This window comes from Podarcis pityusensis, assembly GCF_964106645.2.
Source record: "Podarcis pityusensis genome assembly, chromosome: 10".
NCBI lineage: Eukaryota > Metazoa > Chordata > Lepidosauria > Squamata > Lacertidae > Podarcis > Podarcis pityusensis.
Window position 1 is genome coordinate 68,476,728 of NC_138035.1, and position 6,000 is coordinate 68,482,727.

Consider the following 6,000-nt stretch of genomic DNA (forward strand, 5'->3'; position numbering starts at 1 on the left):
TGCAAGCCACTAGGGCTACATACAAACCATACATTTAAAGTACATTTGCCCCAACCCCTTCTCCTGGGAACTATAGTTTATCCTTCACAAAGCTACAGTTCCCAGGATTCCTTTAAGAAGCAATGTGTTTTAAATCTATGGTGCATATGCAGCCTAAGTCATCCAAAAATGTGGATGGTTTAGTGTTATATGAACCAGTATTTCCTCTTTTAAGCAAGCAATCTAAGGAAGTCAACAAATGGAGGAACTGGGCTTGTTTTTGATATATGTTATTAGTAACAGAAGCGATGCAGAGCACCAAGATCATTGGAATAGAGCATGCATCTACAGACTACTGCTCTGGGAAATAAAAATGGAGGGAAGGTTTCGGGGCCTGCAAGAATACAGATGGTACACACCATCAATTGATGAGAAGATCTGCAGTCTTTTAATAAAACTATTACAGGTTCCAGACATGTGCTTTTTGACTGATGGGTACTAGTCTAGACCAAGACAGCTAGTCACCCACAATGACATGTACTGGGTTTTTGGTTATTCCCACCCAAATCTGAGTGCCCCCCCCCCGAAATCTTGCAGAGGGCCCACTTGCAAGAAGATATTTTGCTGTCCCAAAATACTGCTGTCCTGAACTACGGAATTTGCTAATATCACTGAAACATTGTATTTTCCCAGAAGAAAAAAAAAGTGCTTGCTGTTAAGATGAACCAAGTCACCTCTAATGATTTTGTCAAGTTGTACCTAATTCTGTCAGAGTCAAGAATGAGCTTCGAAGCTAACAAGCTCTGCTGGGGGGGGGGGGAATCTTTGTGGTAGAAACAATTTGCCATATTCACAGAAAGTATTTTCTTGACATAAAAACCTGCAAGGGCAACTCTGTAAGGGAACAAAGCAAAACAAAACAAAAGACAATGTGCAGTCACAGCAGCGAATTCATTTGGATCCAGCCCACTTAGCAGGCACCTGACAGCAAGGGATTTCAGCCATGTTTTCTACCTTATAAGAGGTGGAGCAAGCAGCAACATCAGTAATTTAAAGCCACTCAACATCTTCCACTTCTCACTGAGCATGAACTCTGGCTGTGCCTTGAAGGAGGCAAGTATGTGGTGGAAAAGAAAATGAGTAGGTGATGATTCGTTTAAAGGCTGTAACTAAAATGTTTTAAGAATTCTGGAAGCTGGTCCTTACTCTGCTTTGCACTTGGCTGTGAATGCTAAGTATCTCTTGCAATTGACAGGGATACAGAAAGATCCCGCGCTCAGCTACTAAGGCAGCACATCCATCTTCATCATATGAGTGATGCAATTCTTATCTAACCTGGGATGCTACTCTCATCACTGGTTAGCAGGTCCACACTATGCATCTGAAGCATATTCAATGCACCAAAAGGCCTGCTGGATCTCAAAACACTGGAGGCTAGTCCTTTTCATCCTTGCAACCACCAAACTGCTGCACCAAGGCCAAGGAATCCTCACTGTCATAGCAATGCTTGTTTTCATTGTAAGGTGAGACAAGGCACTGACAAATCAATCAAGATACTCCATTGACAAGGGAACCTATAAACCAACATGTATTGTTTCCAGCATTACCACCCAGGGCCCAACAATCTGGCACTTAAGCTGCTTTGGCTTTCAACCTGTTCATGCAATATTTGAATTGTTAAGATAATAGAACAGCGTGTAATAAAGAGAAGAGCCTTACTCATGGTTCTGGTTATATGAAACATTTGACAGTTTCACATGTGCCTGGAACAATAAGCCGGGGAATGGACGGACTTGCAACAAGCACATGGAACAAATTATTTATGTCAACATCCATCCAAAAGCACTGTACAGTAATTGGAGAGCCCTGGTAAAATAACTGCCTCCAATGAAAAGCTAGATCTGTTCATCAAAAGAAGCTACTCCTCTCCTGCACTTCAATTCACAGGGCATTTCCCTTATCAATTTTGATTTGCTTCAGTTTGCTTTTTTGGTGACCCGAATCAACAGAGAAAAGCAAGGCCTTCAGGGAGTCCTTGCTCTAACTCAGAACACCTTGCTAAAACCACAATTTGACTTAGGCAAGAAAAAGCACCTGCAAGGCACCTGTTTGAATTGTGATAGCTTATACAGAGCCGCTGAACACCCCTATTAAACATGCTTTTTGCAAAACCACATTTCTCTTTTGTGCCTCTAATGTGCTATGAAAAACATTAATGAAGTTAGTATTGAACACTGGTAAGTGTGACAGACTGACCAAGGAGGAAACTGGTCTTCATTTGTAGAAATGAATGTTAAAGCACACAAATAACTTTGAATATGTTACTGCTCATTTGAATTTTTTTATTACTAAAATATACTTCCAAAAAAACTGCGCCTGACATCTCCTAAACAGCAAGCAGGAGGAGAGTTGTGTTTCAAAAAGGCATTCGCCCATGCCCTAATGTATGCCATCTCTAGCCATGCAAATACTTATGCACAGTCCCTTGGATAGAGCTTTTGCTTGTGTAAAGGCATTTCCAGGAACAGGAGCCTAAAATAATGGGGTAGAGTTCGAGAAACTACAAAAGGCCTTAGAAACGCATGGCAAGAGTCTAAAACACTTTGTGCCCTTTACATTTGTAATAACTTCCAACACAAAAACACTGAACTACTCTCACAATTTCTTACAATTTCTTACTCTCTTTGAGACCAGGGATAGCAGTGAAAAAATTGTGTGTTGGGGGGGGGGGTGTCTTAATCAGCAAAAAGTTTCATTTACATCTACCAAAACCTCCGTGTGTGTGTGTGTCTTTTTGACACAATACCTTTCCAACTATTAATTTTCAGAACATCCATTTTTATTATTATTATTTCCCCCCGAATTCCCTATTACAGCAGCAGCAGCGCACCAGAATGAAACTGCAGTAATTTTTAACACGAGACTAGCGAGAGGCCCAACCGATCATTCAACTTTCTAGCAAAGTTTTCTCCCTGCCGCGAGACGGAGAGACCCAACTACCCCAAAGTTAGGCGGAGAGTTTCGCCTGCCGCTTTTCCTCCTCCAGGTGAGGAGCTGGATGAGCGGCAGGTACGACTTTATGGAGGAGGAGGAGGAGGAAGTCGCCGCCAGAGAGAACGTCGGAGCGGGGCGACGAGCACACACGCGTCCACGCATCCACACATGCACGCTGCCCTCCTCCTCCTCCTCCTCCTCCCGGGTTCCTCGCTCTACTTACTGAGGCCGCCAAGGGGAGAGCGAGCCCGCCTGCCTTCCGCCGCGCACGCAGGTTGCCTGCCTGCCTGAGCCCCGCAGCGAGGGCTGCGCTTGTTTACATGGCCGGCGGCCGGCTCGGTTGCCCCGGCGGGGCCCTTCCCAGAAACGCCTCTGAGGAGCCTCGGCTTCCTTCAGGCCGGAGGGCGGGAGCTGCCCAGCACCTGCCCAGGCGGCGGCGGCGGAGGCCTCTCTCTCGCCCCCTAAAGGCGAAAGGCAGCGCGGCCTAGGAAAGGCGGGAAGAGGGTAGGCCCGAGCCAGCGCCGAGCGGCTCGTTCTGAGGGGAAAGGATCCGCCAGGAGGGAGGCCGCCGCAGGGCCCGGCCTGGGCCGCAGGAGGGCCGCGTTCACCGGCCGGAGGCGAAGGCGCGGAGAGGCCGCCAAGGGCCGCGGACAAGTTCGGCAGGAGTGGCCCTCAGCTGTCTGTCGTGGGGCGAAAAGCAAAGTTTGGCCTCGTGAAGAGGCCAGGGCAGAGTAAGGGCCGCCAGTCCGAGGCCCAGACGAGTTCGCGGAAGAAACTAGCTAAATAAAAATGCGAACACGTAGGAGAGAGCGAGGAACGGATCCTTTCTTAAACAGAGGTTAAAAGGCAAAACGTTAGAAAGGGAAGGAATCCATGCAAAACTGAATAATAAAAGCGCATAAAAACAAACTGAAGATTCCGACTCTTCCCTAGGAAGACACAGCATTCTTTCTTAGGGAAGGTCCTCACAACTGCATTTTTATCTTGTCCACCCAATAGATAAGCTGGAAACACATAAGTTGGCCTATTCACCAGAAGTTATGCTTCTAAACTGTACAATTGTCTTAAGTTCTCTGGGCGGTTTACAATAAAGGGTTAAAACCCCCAAAAAACAAGGCAGGTTTCAAGTTAGTGGTCTCTGCACTGCAGCCTGGAGATGCACTTCCTTGTCTCTTGAAACAGGGATGCAAACAAAATAATAATTAAAACTTACATGCCACCTTTTCAGCAGCCTGACCTTGTGCATGTTTAATCAGAAGTAAGCATTTCTACATTCCGTTTCTTCTTCTTTGGCGTTCACTCGTAGCTGAGTAAGATTGTCTTCCATAAACACGGTTTTAACAATGAGTCTCTAAGTGACTGTGGAGGCTACAGGTAATTCTGGATCCACACATCCTTCCACAGTGGGGACATTGCTTTCCGGGCAGGAGTTGATCACGGTGTGGATTTGCCAAGCGTGCCTTCTTCTTGGCACATTTCTCCCTTGCGTCCTGAGTTCGAGTGTCTTCAAAGCCCATGACACCTTCCATGTAACAACTTCCAGTCTAACCTGACTGGCCTGGGAGTAAAGCCCCTTTGAATGGGTATTCAGCCCAACCCATTGCATGGTTACTCAGAAATAAGTTTTTGTTGTGCTGAGTAGGACTTAGCAGTTGCAGATCTTGGGGCCTCAAATTTCAGTGGCACCCTGTGCAATGCCAAAATTTGGCACACACAAACACTGCCTCTTGCCTTCCATACTGCATCATAGTTGCAGGACCCCTTTAGTGGCCCTGAGGCTCCACGCCCAGTGCCACTGAATCAGTAGCGCTCCACTAAATCCACCTCTAGACTTCTAACTAACTGCAAGATAATTTATTTTAGGATTGCAACATTAGCTGCAACTAAATCTAAATGATTTCAATGAGACTTCGTTCCAATTAAGGCTGCAGTCCTGTCCAAGTGCATACAGTGAGTCCCATTGAACATATATCTCCCTCCATCCATATACAGTGGTACCTTGGGTTACATACGCTTCAGGTTGCAGACTCCTCTAACCCAGAAATATTACCTCGGGTTAAGAACTTTGCTTCAGGATGAGAACAGAAATCGTGCTCCGGTGGCAGCAGCAGGCGGCCCCATTAGCTAAAGTGGTGCTTCAGGTTAAGAACGGACCTCAGGAACAAATTAAGTATGGTACTTAACCTGAGGTACCACTGTATTCATTTAAATAGTACAGAAAAACACTGATCCCTCAATATGCTTGTTGAGTCAGTCTATACATATCTAATCAGTAGGGGCGAGTAAAGTCTTGTGCTGTAAGTGCATTGAAAGATCGGAAAGGTTTGTGGGGTTTTTTTACATAAGTTTGAAAAAGATTTAACTTAAGATGAAAATGACAGCTGTTGTTCTATGTTCAGCCATACTTGTGAATATTTGCTAGGTGATTAATTGTTAAGTAACCACAACTCTAATAGTGAAACTACTACAGTCAGTTGAAGTGCTGCAAGTTAGCAGCCTGCCCCATGGGGCCTTGCAAAGAAAAGGAATCCTGAGTAATTCCATCCCCCTCAATGACTGTGCAACTGGACAAATCAGTTGTAAGGTCTAAAAGGTCATTAATTCCATCAAGCTTCTGTAATAAGAGAATGTCTCAATCCCGCAATTTACGTGGGGGTTATGGGACTCACACCTAAAGCCAAAATCACATATAATTAAAACACATTGGATTCAATGGCCAAAGTCTTTTTCCTGCTTTTTGCCCCCTTTCTTTTTATTTTATTTTTTATTTGCCAAGTGCATGAAGCTGAATGCACCCAAGTTAAATGGACTTGCAAGTTGTGGGCTTGCTGTGTTTCTCTTTGCTCTTGGTTTTAATGTATATATGGGGAGGCGGTTGTCTGTCTGTTAGTTTATTTGTTGGTTGGCAGGTCTCTTTGGATTGCCCTGGCCAAGATAAAGCGATAAGAAATTTAATGTATAATAACCTTACTGCTAGTATATTCACTGGGACACAACTGGTATATTCACTCTCAATCTCTACTAAAC

The 6,000-nt window shown here is 45.0% G+C and overlaps 1 protein-coding gene across 1 annotated transcript in view; it reads right to left on the reverse strand.

The window, feature by feature from the left end:
• Positions 1 to 4,089, reverse strand: part of PIK3CG (phosphatidylinositol-4,5-bisphosphate 3-kinase catalytic subunit gamma) — a gene marked incomplete at its 5' end in the record, with an annotated part of 29,305 nt that extends 25,216 nt beyond the window's left edge. Inside the window, one exon of the mRNA XM_081023482.1 lies at positions 3,197 to 4,089. The remainder of the gene's footprint in view (positions 1 to 3,196) is intronic.
• Between the last annotated feature and the right edge of the window lie 1,911 nt (positions 4,090 to 6,000).